Consider the following 20087-nt stretch of genomic DNA (forward strand, 5'->3'; position numbering starts at 1 on the left):
GTAATTCTGTGATTGATTAGTAAGTTAGTAAATAAATAATTAAGCCAATTTGTATATCGCTGATTTATGTCAGGGTTCGTGCAGATATCCAAGGGTTCGCGACATTCAAGAATGAGACTGATGAGGTAATAATACAACAATTGATAATACATCAATAATACATCAATAATACATCAATACTGATAATACATAATACATAATACATACTTCAATACTGAAGTCTATAATCGATAAGATAATAAAATATCTGAAGAGTTAAATTCGGGAAATTTTAACTCTATAAAAAACTCCGAGTAATTACACCGAGAATTGATTTGATAATATAACAGTCTTCACATTTAATGAATAAGTCACGTTACGACACACATTAGGACAAAGTAAAGAGCTTAATCTTTCACGAAAAAAAAGACATAGGAGCAAACCTATTTATACAGGTTCTACCCATTCCATAATAATAGAATGTAAACATTATATTTTGCGCCAAACATCGCCTACAACTCAATTCTCAGTGTAGCATATTGGATAACTCCACAGTCATTGATCATTAGTGCTGCATTTATATCTACAGTGCTGCATTTCTTCCCCATCTGACCATGAATAGGGGTGGGAGCATTCCTGATGGTCCCATTAAGGTAATCTTAGGAGATATTGATTTTTAGCATACTGTAAATGCCTGTGCATAATGTGCCTAATAAAGTATAATTCGTTTTATTATCTTCAAAGGAATTCTGTAGAAGCAGCCTTTATTTTCAGACTCTGCAGGCCTGCTGGGAGGCAACATATTATAATAAACAGGTAAGATTCATCCCAAAAAAACAGGAACAACAGAAAAAAGAGAGAGATTCATCCCAAAACAAGTTTTATTTCAAGGCAGTTTAGAGAAGGTGGTCATAAGATGTAATGTCGTGTGTGTAGGTGGCAGGGAAGTCAGGCGCAGGAGAATCGAACTTGGTATAAATTGAATCGTTTAATAGACTTGACAAAACTCCATAATCAAAAATACAAGATAAAATAAAAGTGGGTACAAGAACCCGTCGCGTACCAATACATAATACACAAATATACAAACAAACTCTCTCTGACAAGGACATGAGGGGAAACAGAGGGTTAAATACACAACATGTAATGAATGGGATTGGAACCAGGTCTGTAGGAAGACAAGACAAAACCAATGGAAAATGATAAATGGATCAATGATGGCTAGAAGACCGGTGACGTCGACCGCCGAGCACCGCCCGAACAAGGAGAGGCATCGACTTCGGCAGAAGTCGTGACATAAGAGTTCTAAATATCACTTGCAAATTGTGAGGCATGAGCAGTTGTGAAATGTTGTGAGATCGTCCTTCTGAAAGCACATTCTATGTTATTTCGTGGCACGTTCTCACACCTTACCTCATCTTGCAAAAGAAGCTCATGGTTCACTATCTGTTGCTCCTGAGTCAAGGTCAGGTCCCGCCCCATGTCACCACGGAGCGACTGGCTGGTGTCTCAGGGCAAAAAAATCCCTTAGGGAGAGGTGAGTACCACATCAGCACTCACCCTCTTTGCCAAAATAAACAACAGAACAATAGGAAGTCAGGAAAGTTTAATTTCTCTGTGTTTTATTTAAAGGGTGTGGAAGGAAACCCTGGAGGAGGTCAACGACCTCGCTCGGCTGGTAAGAGAATGAGAGTTAGAGACATACTACAAGCCAGTGAGCTCTTTTCTAGCCTTTCAACAACTAGTTATTACAGTAGAATAGATCTGTTGTGAAATTACACTAATGGGACTTCCTGTTTGCTACGGCAGCCCTGGGAAGTAAACACTTGCCTAATAATGATGGATTTAGAGCATGAGGCTTTCTGCACCCCACCTCTCCAGCTGACATGTGTTCCATGTACTGCCCTGCAAACGGCTTGCTCCATTCATCTACACATCTGGAGTTATGCAGAAAAAGACTAGGGCAGTGTCCTCTGTGCACATTGCACGTCGTTTAGCTTTGTCTTCTCCTTTTTGTTGATTTCAGCGACCCTAAGGTCCACAGCATTGTGGAGAAAGCTGTGACGAGCATTCCGTGCGAGCTGTCCAATGAGCCGGTATCAACCTGCTCAGCCCATCACAAGTGGTGGTGGAGGTGGTGCCCAGGCTCCTCCTGGCGCTGTGGCTTCAGCCAGAGGAAGGCCATTCAGAGCACCCTATCCTCCTAAGCAGGATGGCCGTGTGCACAGTGGCGGCCAGAGGGGGGAAGCTCTCCACTGTGTTGAAGGCCCCTTCCTCTCAAATCCCTTTCTCCCGGGCTGCTGCTTTTGACTCTGTGCGGTCGATCCTCGGGAGAATCAGTCATTCCTTCTCCACGCACATCCTTTTTTAATGAGCTCTGTCTATGCCTTTGTGGGTGACGAGGTGCAGAGCTGCTTCCAGCCCACTGCAGCCACCCTACCAGTCCCCCCTGTCCTCGCGGTGGACGTCTCCACCACACTACCAGCTGATATCCAAGCAGGTGAGTAGCACTGATAGGCATATGACATATGCCTATCAGGATTGTTGTTGTCACCCCTAACACAGAGGCAGACCAGGCTTCTTCCCACCTGGAGGTTGTGGACATTGCCCCTAACACAGAGGCAGAACCCGTCTCTTCCTACCTGGAGGTTGTTGTAAACCCCCCTAACACAGAGGCAGACATGGCTTGTTCGCACCTAAAGGTTGTGGACATTGCCCCTAACACAGAGGTAGAGCCCATCTCTTCCCTCTTGGAGGTTGTGGATGTCACACCTGAAGAAAAGACTCTCACGATGGCTGTCTTCGCCACTCTGCCAGCTGACATCCAAGCAGGTGAGTAACACTTATAGAGAGCACTCTGACAGGTGCCGTTTATCATGACATCTTGGTAGAACCTTTCAACTGGCCAGAGTTTAGAACCTACAGTTTGCATTTGTTTACATTCTGTTCCTCTTTTTTCCCTTTCTGTTGCTGTGGTCACCCCAGATGTCACCCTGGATTTTCCATGCAGCGCGAGGAAAGGGGCAGTCCGGCAATTATTATAATTTTTTTATAAAAAAAAAAAATTGGAGGGCAGTGTGCTGCTGCTCCTGCCACAAGGAAGAGGAGTAACAATATGAATTATTCATCAGGCTTTCAGAAATGGAATTGATCCATAGACCATTCAATTATTTGCATTATAATTGGCTTCAATTCTGCTTTTCTTCTGTTTACTACTTAATTCATTTCAGAAAATGTCTATAAACTTTCACTTTGCAAGTGTGGAGTAGGTTGTGTAAATAAGTGGGAAACATCCCAATTGCAATTTTAATGCTTTTAATAATTTACTTATTACATTTTTATTTATTACAGTATTATTTGCCCAAAAAATGGAGGGTGCTCAACCAACGTTGAGGTGCAACCAAATACTTTAATGAAAATGCATTGTTTTATTCAAGCAAGGTTGACGTTTCGGCCTAGTCTATGATGATATGCAAGTTGTGTTTGCCCAGTAAAAGGGAGACCCAGACTCACCCTGCTTCTTAAGGGTTGCAGACAGTGAAAATGTATAATTTTAAGTAAATGGCACATTTCAATTATTGAGTACAAATCTTTAATGAACATGAATTTAAATACAATTGACTTGAGGAGCAGGCAGGCTGACTGGCTAGCCCTGAAGGCCCTCTACCTCTACCTCTGTGTGGTTCATCTCAGCCAAGAGGTTGTGTGGGTTGTCTTTCTCTCTGTGGGTGTGAATCACTATGACCTCTCCCTCCGCCTGCTCGTTGGCCTGATCAGAAGGCTTCTCTTCTTCCTTGCTCACAGGAGCAGGAGGGATGGCATCTGGAGTAACATCCTCCTCTCTTCTATACCTCTTCCACCTCCTCTTTCTGGCTGCGAGTTAGACTGAGGTCACTCGTTCTCTCTACTTGAGTGTTGGATAGTTCCTCCTCCACCTCTGTGTCTTTTTGAGTTTGGAGGGAGTTATCCTGTTCCGGCTCTCCCTCTCTTTCTCCCTCTTTAGGGGTGTGCACCTCAATTTCCTTCGGTGTGTTGAGGGGTTCAGTGGTTTTTGGGGGAGTCTGAAGTTCGATCTCTAGCGATGAGTGTGGGGGCTGTCCCGTTGTGGTGTCCCCCTCCTTCCTAAACTGTATCCTCAGCAGGGCAATGACTGCGATGATGAAAAAGTAGGAGGAGCCACTGAGACATGTGATGAGGCCAAGGAAGATCACCCTGCAAGGATGGGATAGGACACATCACAACACTGCTGCTCATTCATATTCAAACACACCTCAGAGTATGCACACACACATGGACGCACGCACACATTGGCGTGAGCCCACACACACAATGAACTTACCTGTACATATCAGAGTCATACATTCGACAGGCACCTCTGCCCCCGCATTTCTTGATCCCCCACCTCAAACATGTTGAGTCAATCAAAGCTCCGAAGTACACTGGTGCTGGAATACCCCCTACAAAGAGATCCGAGTTCAGTACGCTGTATTAAGGACCTCTATGATATCAAGGGGTCTTTACGTACAACAGAGAAAATGAAGACTTACCTAGGGTTCTCATCACCAAAGTTTGGATACCTAACGCCAGGGATTTTAGCTCGGGCTTGATGCACCTACAAACACACATCACACATCACATACACAGTCTAACACAGTCTTGTGGCAGCAGGTGTCCCAGGTTCCAACCCCGGTTGGTCACACAAGTATTGGAACATGGCGACTGACCGTATGATGACCATGTATCCCGGCGTGGTCCCAAGGGAGTTGATAAAGGAGCTGAGTACGGACACAGCCATGTAGGAAGTGAAGCTGCGGCTGCACTCTCTGCTGCGAGGACACTGGCCTAATATTACTGACATGCTGCCCTCTGGTGCAGAGGAGGACAACACACAGCTACAGTTGTGGAATACCTTGTAGAACAACAACAAATACAGTAGTTATAGTTTCTCTGTTATGGTCTATAATCTCACTCTCTCTATATACAGTATATAGCTGTTTTTTTCACAATTTTATAACCTATTTATTATCTTTACAGTTTGCTGATAATTTCGCAGTTAGACGATGACTGACGCTGTACTCTTATTGCAATTATGGGAGTGCACATATCACATACTTTTCTACTATTTCACAGTGTCAACATAGTTCAGTGGAGATAAGAGCACACACTGTCCATTGTTTACACCTTGTAGTTCAAACAATAGACAAAACATGGCTGTAAACCGAAGGAGGCAGCTGAGGGGAGGACGGCTCATAATAACGTCTTGAACGGAGCGAATGGAATGGCATTCCGTTCCAGCCATTACCAGGAGCCCGTCCTCCTCAATTTAGGTGCCACCAACCTCCTGTGCTGTAGACTCACCAAACCCATGTCTAAGGGTTAGGGTTATCCTGAGGGACTTCCAATGCTCTGATCTGGTAAAGTATTTGCTCAAAGCCACAGGAGTCTACAGCCTTGTCTCAGGGCAGTAGGGCCTAGTATGTAATGATGTAATACCATGTTTACCCCATATCCTGTGTTTGTATTGAACTTTCTCTACATGGGAATTGAATACCATCTTTTTTTTCCGTACATCAAAATAATACTTGATTGCCAATCAGCAATTACTTACTCCTCTTCGTCCCGGGTGGGAGATAAGGCCCCAACAAGGCCCAAGGTAATTGTTGAAAATAACTTTTTTCAATGCCAATGAGTTACACTGAGTGCACAAAACATTAAACATGCTCTTTCCATAACATATACTGACCATGTGAATCCAGGTGAAAGCTATAACCCTATCGGGTGTCATTGTTAAATCCACTTCAATCAGTGTAGATGAAGGGGAGGAGACAGGTTAAAAAAATGATTGTATGCCTTGAGACAATTGAGACATGGATTGCGTATGTGTGCCATTCAGAGGGTGAGCATATTTAAGTGCCTTTCAACGGGGTATGGTAGTAGGTGCCATGGGCACCAGTTTTTGTTAAGAACTGACACACTGCTGGGTTTTTTACGCTCAACAGTTTCCCGTGTGCATCAAGACAAAGGACATAGCCAACTTGACCCAACTGTGGGAAGCATTGGAGTCAACATGGGCCAGCATCCCTGTGAAAGGTTTTGTACACTCAGTACATCAATAGTATTTGTACCGTGTTCTTGCCGTATCCTGTAGAGCTGGAGCAGCCTGCGAGGCAGGGGGAGGTGTACGTGATGCCGTTGTCTGAACACACAGGGTCCCACTCCCCAGCCAAGCAGGAGCAGTCTCTGTTACACTCTGACCACAGGTTGCCGTTGTACACTACACCAGGGGTCCTGGGGGACAGAGAAAATGGCTGCCAATCATAATGATGTTTAAATAATTGTTGCTGAACTATCAATGACATAGGCACAGTGACACAACAGCCAGGGATCCTGGCTCAGTAACAACCATACTGTATATTCCCACAAGAGGGAGCCCCGGCACAAGCCCATGTGTGTTTTGGTCTCACTCTCCCTCATATTCCACCGATTAAAACTTTTTTTTGTTTTTATATAAATGAATTAACTCAATGATTGAATGAATGAATCGACCTACCTACCAACCAACCAATCAGATGTCATATTTACCCATTGTAGGACACGGTCAGCCCAGCCACCTGAACATTGTCACACTTAGTGCCAAACTGCAGAAGGAGGAGGAGGTAGGCCATGAAGGAGGTGACGAAAGACAGCTGGGCTCCAGACACAACACCAAGCTTATACCTCTTCATCAGTAGACCGCCCAGGAATATCCCCACGGCAACCACAGGCAGGTTCAACACACCTGGAAAAGTAATACTTCCATCTATAGTGTTACCAGAAAAATATGTATACTGCATCTAAAGATGCATTAGATCACCAGTGTACTGGAGTTTCTTTTCTACTCAGTCCCAACAAACCTACAGGGGACAAGAGAGAACATTTTTTATTTATTTAATGCCATTCAACATCAATGCTGACATGAGGGAACATTTCAGTTGGAGCATGTCCAGGTTTCTATGGCTTTGTTTATTTAGACAGATATTTTTTTGAGCAATTGGTCTTTTGACCAATCAGATCAAATCTGAAAAATATCTGATGTGAAAATATCTGATGTGATTGGTCAAAAGACCAATTAGTGGAAAAAATATAATTTGGGCTGCCTGTCTAAAACGCAGCCCTTATCTCTCTGTCTTTGACCCAAACCTCAGGTCCAATCCAACCAATAGATTTTGACTTTACAATGAAAACGAAGCAGAAAGAAACATGACGGAGGGGCCACAGTTGGTTTATAAAGACGGTAGCTGATTGAGAAACATGTAGCTACAGTATCTAACCAATGAGGAAGTTGGCTCTGGCTGCTGATTGGCCAAACTGCTGTTCCATGTACTTGGCTTTGAACGTGAGCAGGCCAATGAAGGAGTTGAACTTCAGGAGGCTGCCACACAGAAGCAGAAAGTACGCTGGTGTGCTCAGCAGCTTCTTCAGTGACGGTATGAAACCTGAAGATACACGAGAAAAACATACAACACAGTTACTTTTTCTGGTTTGGGTTATGTGAATGCTTTGAGACTTTATTATTTACAGTTAGAGGGCCCTGTATATAATGTATGGTTCCTGTATTGGAATATAAATGTCCATCATAAAAGATAGGCACAGGATTCTATTTCCTGTACATAAATAGGGCCTGGCATTTTTCTTGTTCACTTGACCTGAGTGACTGGGCTCTATTCATAAGCTATCTGAAAATCGCCAATGAAAGACTGACCACCTTTTGCAATTTCAGCCAGCGCCATGGCCTGATGTGAGGTGGCGTCGTTGTTCTCTGTCCCATCCTGAGTATGGGTGCTAGGGGGCAGCTTGTTCTCCTCTCCTTGCTTTGGCAGCGAGCGGGGCAGAAACCAGAAGGGGATGCCTGACAGGAGCATGATGACAGAAGAGACCAGGAAACCCAGCCACCAGGCCCCCACCCAGCGGGAATCTTTGGGAGTGATGGTCACAGTCTCTGGAAGATGTGAGAGACATCTCTATCATAAGCACTGATACACATACTATACTGAGAATACAAATAACATAAGGGGAATTATTTGAGTATTTTTGAGTGGTTTTGAATTCATTTGGATCCAAAATTAATATACATTGCTTAGTAGAAAGGACCCTAACAAAATAATGTGTACAGTATGTGATTCTCTTACCCAGATCGACATATCCAATGTCTACATAGAGACTGGCACACAACGACCCCAGCAGGAAACCGAACATGGGACCTAGCAGTGTGATGGTCTGTAGACATGCTGTCAATCATAAAACACACAGTTAGGCCTACAGCCCGATCTACTCAGTTACTGTACATAAGTCACAACTAGGGTTGTAAAATTCCTGGAACTTTCAATAAATGCGAAACCTAGTCATGACATATTTACAATACATGACACACACTCATTTGACGGTTAACACACACACACACACACACACACACACACACACACACACACACACACACACACACACATACACAGTGGCTTCTGCTCTGTTGCGAGTCAAGTTAACTCACCAATGTAAAAAGCAGAGTTTTCAGCTTTAGCGAAGTCGTCGATGTAGGAGATGCCTAGTGGGGTGACGGGGGTCTCTCCTATCCCCCTCAGAGCGTTTCCCAGAAACACATAAATCCACATGTGGGAGCTGGAGTCCCTCACACAGTCTACAGAAGGAATCATACAGAGACACACAGGTGCACAGTATAACTCCTCTATCAGGGATGACGTATGTACAACTTGTACGCTGCACCATGGTTCCCTATGAAGCCAATAGGGCATCTGTAGGGCCTGCAGAAATAGTATTGTAAGTAAAGTCTCATGCTGGTTCTGCCTTTGACAAGTCAGGCCAAGCGAGACTCCTGCAGGAAGGTACAAACAGGTGAAGATGTTTCTCTGTGATTGGTACCTGTGTTGATGTCCGAAGGTGTCTCCCTCTGGATCTCAGGGATGTCTGTCTGATTTAGAAGGTCCAGACATGGAGTTATACTGACACTGTCATTCATTGAGCCTTGGATGACTGTGTCAAATGTGTAGCTGTAGAAGAGACAGACCAGTTAGTAGTCATGTCGTGTTCTACGGGCCTTGTGATGAATATCGATTCAAGTTTAAGTGTAACAAAGATGTGATTCGTTGAGATGAGACGCTGATCAACAACTAATCTTTCGTGGACAGATCTACGTAAACACAACTGATTAGTAGAACCTGTCAGGAAGGAATGCGATGCATAGGCTAACGAGCAGCAGTAGTTTCTGTGTTTTTGTTGTTACTGGTTATTTTGTGTGTTAGCAGATTTCCAATTTCGAAAGGGGAGGGGACATTTGGCCCGTTGACTTGGACTTGTAAAGAGAGAAGGTGGAGCTCCTCATTCCGATTATGCTCCTTCTTATAGAATCTGTTAATCTGTTAACATGTATAGCTCCATAACATAATCAAGCAGCTGACCAATTACGCAAGACTTTGGTTCTAAGTTAACTGAGATGAATCAGCAACTGCATACATTTCTTTATTTCTAAAGTGAAACTATCATCCGTATAGGAGTATCTCGACAATATAAGTTTAACCAGTATTTCAACTGTTTTACCGTCCCATGAAGAAGTGTGGCAGGCCTGTGAGGAATGATCCTACAGCCATGAGGAAACAGCCCACAGCAATGAGCCTAGGCCGGTGCAGCTTTGCGCCAAAATGGCTGACCACAGCCAGGAACAGCAGGTTACCTGCAAGAAACCACAACACTACAGTAGCCTGGAAACGCAAATTTAAGCTCTGTTTTTTTTCAACTAAAAATAGCATGACAGTTTGGGTTCCAGGCTACCACAACATAGCAGCACATAAAACAATGTTAGGGGTTTGACAGTATAGTTGTGGACAAACTGCCAGTTAATCAATTAATAGGAACAACTTTCCAAACGGAACAGTATTGAGAGCAAACTGACTGAATCACAACAAAAATGGACCACACTGTAGTCTATAGTGAAGATCTAGTTTTCACTACATGAATTCTCAAGCAACTTAATGTTATTGTTGATACCCATCTCAAAGCTGCCGTCTATGAGTCCGATGAGAGAGCTGGACAGGTCAAAGCGTCTCTCTATCTGAGTGATGGCACTCTTCATGTAGGTCCCTGACAGAACCTTGGAGAAGTAGGCGAATGACAGGGCCACGATGAACAGCTGACAAACACAAGGGAGAGAACATTAGTGTGTGTTTATCCGGGTCTATGTGCTTGCCAATGGTTGTTTGTCAACGTGTGTGTGTGCACATGCGTGGATGTATGTGCAGACAGAGTGCATGCACATTAATTTGTGTGCATTTTAAAGCATTATTAAGCACCTTGAGTGTGGAACAGCAGGGGCGTTTGGTGGCATGCTTGTCAGAAACACACAGTTCCTGTTGGCTGGTCAGCTTCCCTCTGTCCTCCGCTGGATCACCCATTCTATCCAGTCAGACACAGGACAGCCCACTGCCTCTCAGCTTGCTCACCCTTACGCAAAAAACATATGAATTTCACACGTGAACACGTGAAGTGTTCCAAAAACATGTTTTCATGTGATCACGTGATCTTATGTGAAGTTAATGTGATAACATGTCTTGCAACATGTGATTACACAAAACTACACATGTGAAAATGTGATCACTTGAAGTGTTCCAAAACATGTTTTCACATAAAATGTCACGTGAAATCATGTGACTTTCAACAAGTGAAATAATGTGGTTTTTCTGTAAGGGCAGAAATATAACATGCATTTTGATGTTATGTTTGATGTTACATGATCTTGAAAAGGCAATGTTCTTTGAGGTTCTTCCATGTTCCTTTCCATTTATTTTCCATTTTACTTTCCCTCAGTCGTTTTCACATTCCTTGGCAAAACAAGCTATGTGTCAGTCAAGACTTGTTCAGAGCCAACATGAATTGAAAGCAGCTTTCAATGGATTTTAAACCATTCAACAAGTAGTTTTATAAAGGTAGAGTAGACCCAACTAAACACTTTTGATTATTTACACACACATCGAGAGCCTACACGACCGTAATTAGCCCCAAACTGAGCATGGTAATATGAGTAAGAAAATACGGACTTAATAACTCACCTCTGGAGTATGAGAATCCAAAAGTGGCTATTCACAAACACCTCGGCACAGTTACTGTCAGGTACTGGAAATCAAATCCATGTTCTGAGATGACGAAGATGATTCTGGCTTCATTTGAATGCTAGTAACAATAGGAAACACAGGCCAACACAATGCAAATATGTACATGAGTTAGATGGTGGATCAGGGAGCATAGCTGGACAAAGGCACTAGCACTTTTTCTGTTTTCTGATAATCCCCCCCCAGATTTAGCCTGGCTAATTCTCTCCCCCCTCCCAAATTCTCAGCACTCCAACCTGAAGTCTCATAATAGCAGAGTTAGAATCAATCAAGTACCCCCAAAACACACACACACACACACACACACACACACACACACACACACACACACACACACACACACACACACACACACACACACACACACACACACACACACACACACACACACACACACAGAACTCTCTGCCCCCTGAGCCTGAGCCTCAGCCTGAGCTCCTATTATATGAGCGGGTGGCAGTGGAGGTACTGAGGACCGGCCTAACAAAAGGCCTGGAACATTTCTATTCCACACACATGCCTAAATAGAAACAAGTGGAGAGAGTGTAGAGAGAGAGAGAGAGACGCAAATCAACTTAGTTACCTCTTGAGAGGCTGCACAGCATCTCCCTTTTTCACACAGCCTGCTTTCCTCAAAACCAACCTTTCTGGGTGCCAGACATCAAGCACCCCTAAGGGTCCTTGGGGGCACCTGTAAGTGCAGGCTGCAGGTTTTGTACACCACCAAAACCTTAGCTGCACTTGTTAAGCATTTAATCTGTCAAAGAGGACTATAAGAAGGCAACATTGCTGGTTACAAAACCAGCTCGGCCAAATGTGTCCCAATGAGTGGACCCAGCTGAGTCTGAGTCAGGGGAATGTGTTATTAGCATGTTTAACCAGCATGCATGTGGTGCAGGCAGACAGGTCGCCCTGAAAGCAGCTTTGCCCCAACAGGAGTTTGAGGGATTAACAGTTAAGAACCTGACACATTCCTGGGCACCAACCAAGGGAAAGTGCCCTTTGTGTTGAGACCTTACTATTGCTTCACGCTTTTGTCAACTGGCATGGCAGAGACACATTTGTATGTTTAAGTTCCGTACTGTAGGTAATAGAAGTGCCAGCGGGTGGCGTTTAGGAAGGTACTGCAGGTTAAGGTATATATTGAACATACAGGTTTAACACTTAGGTGGATTTTGCGTTGTTTGTACTACAACGCATGTGCAGACTCAAGGTCTAGTTGACCTTCATTCCTTTCCTTTCATCGTACTGTTCAGCAGAATAACAGTGGAAAGAAGATGTTATACTTTCTGTAGACAGTGCAGCCTTCTGGTGATATTGGTTACTGCTTATTTTCACCAGTTGTTGAAGCCATATCAATGGTTGAGATTAAAGTAAAATATCAAGAGGGCACAATCCCCACATAAATGATTTACTAGGAGTTATACACTTGTTTAATGGCCAATTTACAAATCATTGGAAATCATTGAAAATGACAAGAATATGTAAGGTTAACAACAGCACAACAAAATATCACCATTACAGTATATATATGTCCTAATCACTGGCTACGGTACTGTATATACAGCATTCTCAATGTTGACAAGAATGATTTATATTAATTCACAAGATCGCTTAAAAACAGGGCTTTACAAGGTAAAAAATAGTACTACCAACAACATTCCATCACCACTGATATGTTCTCAAACTAATATTCTTCAATTGCAAAAAATAGATTTCAACACTTAGAACAAAGCTAAAATTGAGGGTCAACAAACTAACAAGCAGGTTTAATGGAAGGATGAAATAGTACGAAATTGCTTATCAAAATGTAAATCTCAATGAAAACATGTCATCTTTACCAGTAAATGTGTGCTTGTTTTCTTTGGCAGCTGTGGTGTAAGCGGGATAAACGCCTCTGCTCCGCACATTATCTGGAACGAATCAAATCGGGCAGTACCAAGTCGTCCATTATTTCCATATAATGTACAAAGCTTCAGTGTTTATCCCTTACATGTACGTGTGTATGTAAATGTGTCTATGTCTCCCTGGATCTATCCGCCCTTTCCTTGCTGTGTTGGGTCCTCTCCTTTCTCTTTCTGGTACAAGCTACAGCCACCTTATGACAAACTTCTCCGTCTCTCCATCTGTAGCCTTGGATGTGAAAGTGTTTCTCCTGACAGCACCTTTTGAATAACAGACAAAAAGAGCAAAATAAGTAGTTACAACAATTAGTCCGATTTTGACACCACACAAAAATATTAGGAATCACAATCCAGACCTCAAACGCGAAGCACATGAACACAACACAATAACCACAGAGGTGTTCAATTTCAACAGATCAATTTTCAATTTCAACAGATCAAGAGATATAAATATGTTCCCGTTGTAGCGCCACCGTGTGGTCAATTTGAAAACGTGCATATGTGGAGTCTTGACAGGGTTGTGATTCTGGATTTTGGAACATTTTGGAACATGTGCACCAAGTTTAGTTACAATACAAATATCAGTGTCTGATTTATATGCATTTATGTGCCAGACTACGCCCACATTAATGTTTTTGGTCAGTTGTTTGAAATACTAGTCTGGAAAATATTGCGTTGAAAGACATTTGTCCATAGATGCCATATATCAAGTTTCATCCAGATTGGCAGGCCCCAAAGGCCTCGGATCAATTTCCTGGATTTTTATTTTTTATTTTTTAACTTTAATTTAACTAGGCAAGTCAGTTAAGAATAAATTCTTATTTACAATGATGACCTACCCTGGCCAAACCCAGACGATGCTGGGACAATTGTGCGCTGCCCTATGGGACTCCCAATCACGGCTAGATGTGATACAGCCTGGAATCAAACCAGGGACTGTAGTGACACCTCTTGCACTGAGATGCAGTGCCTTAGACCACTGCGCCACTCAGGAGCCCAGATGCAAGGTCTGGCCATCCATTATGTAAAAATTCTAGTTAACCATGTTTTGAGGCTACAAGGTGTTTGTTTTCAGTTAAACAGGTCTATGTTTGGTTCTGATGGGGATGTGGCAGCTGTGGCAGCTAGTAGACCGTTGACGACGACCGCCGAGCGTCGCACGAACAGGCAGGTGAGCCACCTTCGGTGGAAGTCGTGACATAATTAGAATTGATTGAGTGAAACTGTTAAAAAAAAATGTTTTTGTAGCATATTGAAAATAATAGGCTATTGTTATCATATGGTAACACAATTAAATATTGTACATAATATTAACATCAACATACATTATTGTTTAATTCAATTTCACATATATATTTAATTGTTTCCTATTTCCTATTATTTTTTGTTACATGTAATGTTTTGGTTCAACCATAATAATAAGCATCAATAACAGGGGGAACATATTGGGTGTCTGCTGATAAGCTGTAGAAATAATATGTCCATTCATAAGACTTGTTCACAAGAAGGGCCTGAGATCAAAGTCAATATTCAGACCACCAGGGGTGAATGTGTTTAGAAAGAATATCCAGTAAGCCTCCCTTTGTAGTAGTTGGATCTCGATGTTACCTCCTTTGCTTGGTAGTGCAGCGTGCTCAATGCCTGTGTATTTGAGGGAGGAGATAGGATGGTTCGCTTCAACTGCTACTGGATAGTCAATGTTCTTACACCTGATTGAGCTGTGGTGTTGAGCTATGCATTGTTTTAATTGTCTTTTCGTTTGTCCTACGTAGGCTTTTCCACATGAACAGGTTATGAGATAGATTACTCCCTTTGTCTTGCATGAGATGATACTCCTAACAGTGATTTTTTGACCTGTATGTCGGTGTCTGAAGGATGTTTTTATAGTGCTATTGCACTGTCGGCATGAGCCACATTTGTAGTTCCCATTTGGAATGGGTGTCAAGAGTGTCTGAGTGGGCTCAGGGGGCAGGTCAGATCTCACCATGCTATCGCCAATATTGGGACCACGCTTATAGACCACCAGTGGGGGTTCCTTGAAGAAGTGTGCAATTGTTTTTTGTCTGATTGCAGAAAGCCAGTGTTTTTTCAGGATTTCTTTTATTTTCTCCGAACACTTTCTCCGAAGACTGTTGCATTGTTTTTCTTCTTTGGTTGAGTTTTTTGAGTTCTCCTGGTTTTTGAGATATTTTTATAATTGCAGCATCAAGAGGTTTGCCCTTGTAGCCTCTCATTTTGAATTTATCTGTCATTTTTTTTAGCATTGTTGTCAAAATCTATCTGGTGGCCACAGTTTTGTTTAACACTGCATTACTGCAGCGTGAGAGATGAGGTCTCATGCTGGGTGGAAGTTTGCATCACCAGAGGACATCGCACCCTGATTCCAGAGGTCCTGAAAGTGCGAGCGCTTCGCATGGCACATGAGCGGCACCTGGGCATCTTTAAGGGGAAGCAAAGGCGCAGGGACACAGTCTGGTAGCGAAATATTGACCGTGATATTGAGGTCTTGTGAAGGACTGCACAGCATGCCCGATGAGTGGGAAATCAGGCAGAACCACTCCTGCACCCCTGACACCAGTGGAATGGCCAAAGGCTCCCTGTGACCAGCTTGAGGTGGATATATGTGGAGAGTTGCATGGGGCCCTGTCATGCCAAATAGTGTCCCCCTCTACGTCACAATGGGATTCGATAAACTATTAGCGTCCGTTGCTATATCAACGGTGTGATGACCTAATGATTAGAATTTTGGAGATCATTACAGCCTAAATTACGTTCTCTTCGTCATCGCTATGCAAACAAGGCTGATTTCCACAACCATTTCACTTTTTAAACTCCTGAGTGGCACTCTAAGGCACTGCGTCTCAGTGCAAGAGGTGTCACTATTGCACCTGGTTCGAATCCAGGCTGTATCACATCCGGCTATGATTGGGAGTCCCATAGGGCGGCGCACAATTGGCCCAGCGTCATCCGGTTTTGGCCGGAGTAGGCCATCATTGTGAATAAGAATTTGTTCTTCACTGACTTGCCTAGGCATATAAAGGTTAATAAAAATTAAACACGTTTTGTTTAGATAATAAAATGAAAACATTAATTCTAACTACTTTTTGGTACCTTGTTAACATTACAACATGAAATCCATGTCTTAAACATTGCTACTTTTCGGAAATGGCCATGGCCATCCGCCTGGTTACTCTCATGCGTGCCCGTCGTCGCCCATCCCGGGGGTTCGGGTCTCTCCCAGGAACCTCCAGCGAGACTGAGTCCATGGAGGTGGGCACGACGCACCTTCCCCCTGAGGAACGTCAACGCCGCCGTCAACAGGGTCTCTCCTCCTACTGCGGGGAGTCGGACCACCCCTGGAACACCTGACACAGAAGGAGAACCAGACGAGGAAGCGACAGGCCGAGGAGGGCTCCTGCACCTTCCCAGGTAGGCATGGACATGCCTTGCTCCTCTCTGTCCACCCAGCCCGTCCTCCTCCCTGTCACCTTCCCAGGTAGGCGTGGACATGCCTTGCTCCTCTCTGTCCACCCAGCCCGTCCTCCTCCCTGTCACCTTCCCAGGTAGGCGTGGACATGCCTTGCTCCTCTCTGTCCACCCAGCCCGTCCTCTTTCCTGTCACCTTCCCAGGTAGGCGTGGACATGCCTTGCTCCTCTCTGTCCACCCAGCCCGTCCTCCTCCCTGTCACCTTCCCTGACTATCCTGGCCCCCCACTGAGTCCTGCCCTAGTGGACTCAGGTGCTGCAGGCAATTTCCTAGACCGGTCAGTGGCCTTATCATTGCGCATTCCTCTAGTTCCTTTACAACCCCCCATCCCAGTCCTTGCCCTAGACAACTGTCCCCTAGGAACAGGACTGGTGCAACAGACCACGATTCCCATTTCCCTCACAGTTACTCACAACCACCATGAACGCATCACTTTCCTCATCTTAGACTCTCCTGCACACCCCGTAGTTTTAGGTTTCCTCTGGCTCTAAAATATTGTAATTGACATTTAAGACACCTGGGTTTTCAAGTGCTCAAATGGTGTCACGTGTAGTGTCATGGTATCACATGTTGACATTTTGCATCCCCATGTTGTCACATTTATTTTTCATTTATTTCACAAGATCTTATTTTCACGTGCTCACATGTTGTCACGTATAGTTTCATGTATCACATGTTGAGATGTTGCATCCCCATGTTACATTTATTTCACATGAGATCATGTTCTCACATGTTGTCACGTGTAGCTTTATGTTATCACATGTTGCTTCACATGTCACATGTTATCACCTTAACTTCACATCAAATCACATGTGATCACATGTGATTTTCAATTCTTGCCATAGCTTTTCTAGCAGATTTAAGTCAAAACTGTAACTTGGCCACTCAGGAACATTCACTGACTTCTTGGTAAGCAGCTCTTTGTGTTGTTTGGCCTTGTGTTGTTGGTTAGTGTCCTTCTGAAATGTGAATTCCTCTCCGAGTCTCTGGTGTAAAGCAGACTGAAGCAGGTTTTCTTCTAGGATTTTGCCTGTGCTTAGCTCCATCCCATGTATTTTAATCCTGAAAAACTCCCCAGTATTTGCCGGTCAAAGCATAGCCATTCAATGATGCAGCCACCACAATGCGGGAAAATAAGGAGTCAGTTACTCAGCGATTTGCCCCAAACATAAGGCTCTGCATTTAGGCCAAAACTGTTATTTTTTCATTTTTTCAGTATTACTTTAGTGCCTTGTTGTGTACAATATGCATGTTTTGGGATATTCTCTATATTTGCATTTTTTTCACTCATTATTGTGGAGTCAGTACAATGTTGTTGATCCATCCTCAGTTTTCTCCCATCACAGACATTGAACTTTGTGGTTGTTTTAAAATCCCCAATATCCTCATAGTAACATTCCTGAGCAGTTTAATTCCTGTCCAGCAGCTCAGATCAGAAGGACGACTCTATCTTTGATGTGTCTGGGTGGTTTAATACATCATTCACAGCATAATTATTAACTTGACCATGCTTAAAAGTATATATTCCATTTCTGATTTCACTGCCCATCTTTATGAGGCTTTCAAAAAGGTCTTTGTAGTTGAATCTGTGCCCGAAATTCAATACTTGACTGAGGGACGTTAAAGATGTATGCATGGGGGACAGAGGAAGGTTAAGTCATTCAAAAATCATGTCAACCCCTATTATTTCACACAGACTGAGGCCATGTAACTTATTATGTGATTTATTAAGCCTCATTTTACTCTTGAACTAATTTAGGTTTGCCTAAACAAAGGGGCTGAATCCTTATGCAACGACTATATTTTAGTTATGATTTTCTTTATTTATATCTATTTTTTTATTAAGATATTCCACTTTGACATTAGAGTATTTTGTTGTAGTAATGTTGACAAAAAAAGTACAATTAAATACATTTTAATCCCTCGTTGTAACACAATAAAATGTGAACAAATACAAGGGGTCTGAATACTTTTGCATGGCAGTGTATGTAACAAGAGAGCAATCGAAATAGGACAGAAGTCGAGTTTTGAAAGCAGTTGTAAGAAGTTTTTGGTTTGTAGTATATACAAGGGTCCTTCAGATAGGAAAGGGGGTGATAGAAACACGTAATAGTGGTTGTGATTGGTAAACTACTTTCAATGAACATTAAGAGGATGGTAAATGAGGCCTCCCGGGTGGCGCAGTGGTTAAGGGCGCTGTACTGCAGCGCCAGCTGTGCCATCAGAGTCCCTGGGTTCGCGCCCAGGCTCTGTCGTAACCGGCCGCGACCGGGAGGTCCGTGGGGCGACGCACAATTGGCCTAGCGTCGTTCGGGTTAGGGAGGGCTTGGTCGGTAGGGATGTCCTTGTCTCATCGCGCACCTGTGGCGGGCCGGGCGCAGTGCGCCAAGGTTGCCAGGTGCACGGTGTAGCCTCCGACACATTGAGGAAAAAGAGGATGGTACAGTGCATTGCGAAAGTATTCTTTTGCCACTTTTGCCACATTTCAGGCTTCAAACATAAAGATATAAAACTGTATTTTTTTGTGAAGTGGGACATGAAGTGGAACGACATTTATTGGATAGTTCAAACTTTTTTAACAAATCAAAAACTGAAAAATTGGGCGTGCAAAATTATTCAGCCCCCTTAAGTTAATACTTTGTAGCGCCACCTTTTGCTGCGATTACCGCTGTAAGTCGCTTGTAAGTCGTATGTCTCTATCAGTTTTGTACATCGAGAGACTGACATTTTTTCCCATTCCTCCTTGCAAAACAGCTCGAGCTCAGTGAGGTTGGATGGAGAGCATTTGTGAACAGCAGTTTTCAGTTAATTCCACAGATTCTCGATTGGATTCAGGTCTGGACTTTGACTTGGCCATTCTAACACCTGGATATGTTTATTTTTGAACCATTCCATTGTAGATTTTGCTTTATGTTTTGGATCATTGTCTTGTTGGAAGACAAATCTCCGTCCCAGTCTCAGGTCTTTTGCAGACTCCATCAGGTTTTCTTACAGAATGGTCCTGTATTTGGCTCCATCCATCTTCCCATCAATTTTAACCATCTTCCCTGTCCCTGCTGAAGAAAATCAATGCCCAAACCATGATGCTGCCACCACCATGTTTGACAGTGGGGATGGTGTGTTCAGGGTGATGAGCTGTGTTGCTTTTACGCCAAACATAACGTCTTGCATTGTGGCCAAAAAGTTCAATTTTGGTTTCATCTGACCAGAGCACCTTCTTCCACATGTTTGGTGTGTCACCCAGGTGGCTTGTGGCAAACTTTAAACAACACTTTTTATGGATATCTTTAAGAAATGGCTTTCTTCTTGCCACTCTTCCATAAAGGCCAGATTTGTGCAATATACGACTGATTGTTGTCCTATGGACAGAGTCTCCCACCTCAGCTGTAGATCTCTGCAGTTCATCCAGAGTGATCATGGGCCTCTTGGCTGCATCTCTGATCAGTCTTCTCCTTGTATGAGCTGAAAGTTTAGAGAGACGGCCAGGTCTTGGTAGATTTGCAGTGGTCTGATACTCCTTCCATTTCAATATTATCTTGCACAGTGCTCCTTGGGATGTTT

General features: G+C 43.4%; 1 pseudogene; it reads right to left on the reverse strand.

Annotated features, from left to right (window-relative positions):
- Positions 1-3277: 3277 nt before the first annotated feature.
- On the reverse strand, positions 3278-13129 carry LOC139379366 (solute carrier organic anion transporter family member 1C1-like; annotated as a pseudogene).
- Positions 13130-20087: the final 6958 nt, after the last annotated feature.

This window comes from Oncorhynchus clarkii, chromosome 21 (assembly GCF_045791955.1).
Source record: "Oncorhynchus clarkii lewisi isolate Uvic-CL-2024 chromosome 21, UVic_Ocla_1.0, whole genome shotgun sequence".
Lineage (NCBI taxonomy): Eukaryota > Metazoa > Chordata > Actinopteri > Salmoniformes > Salmonidae > Oncorhynchus > Oncorhynchus clarkii.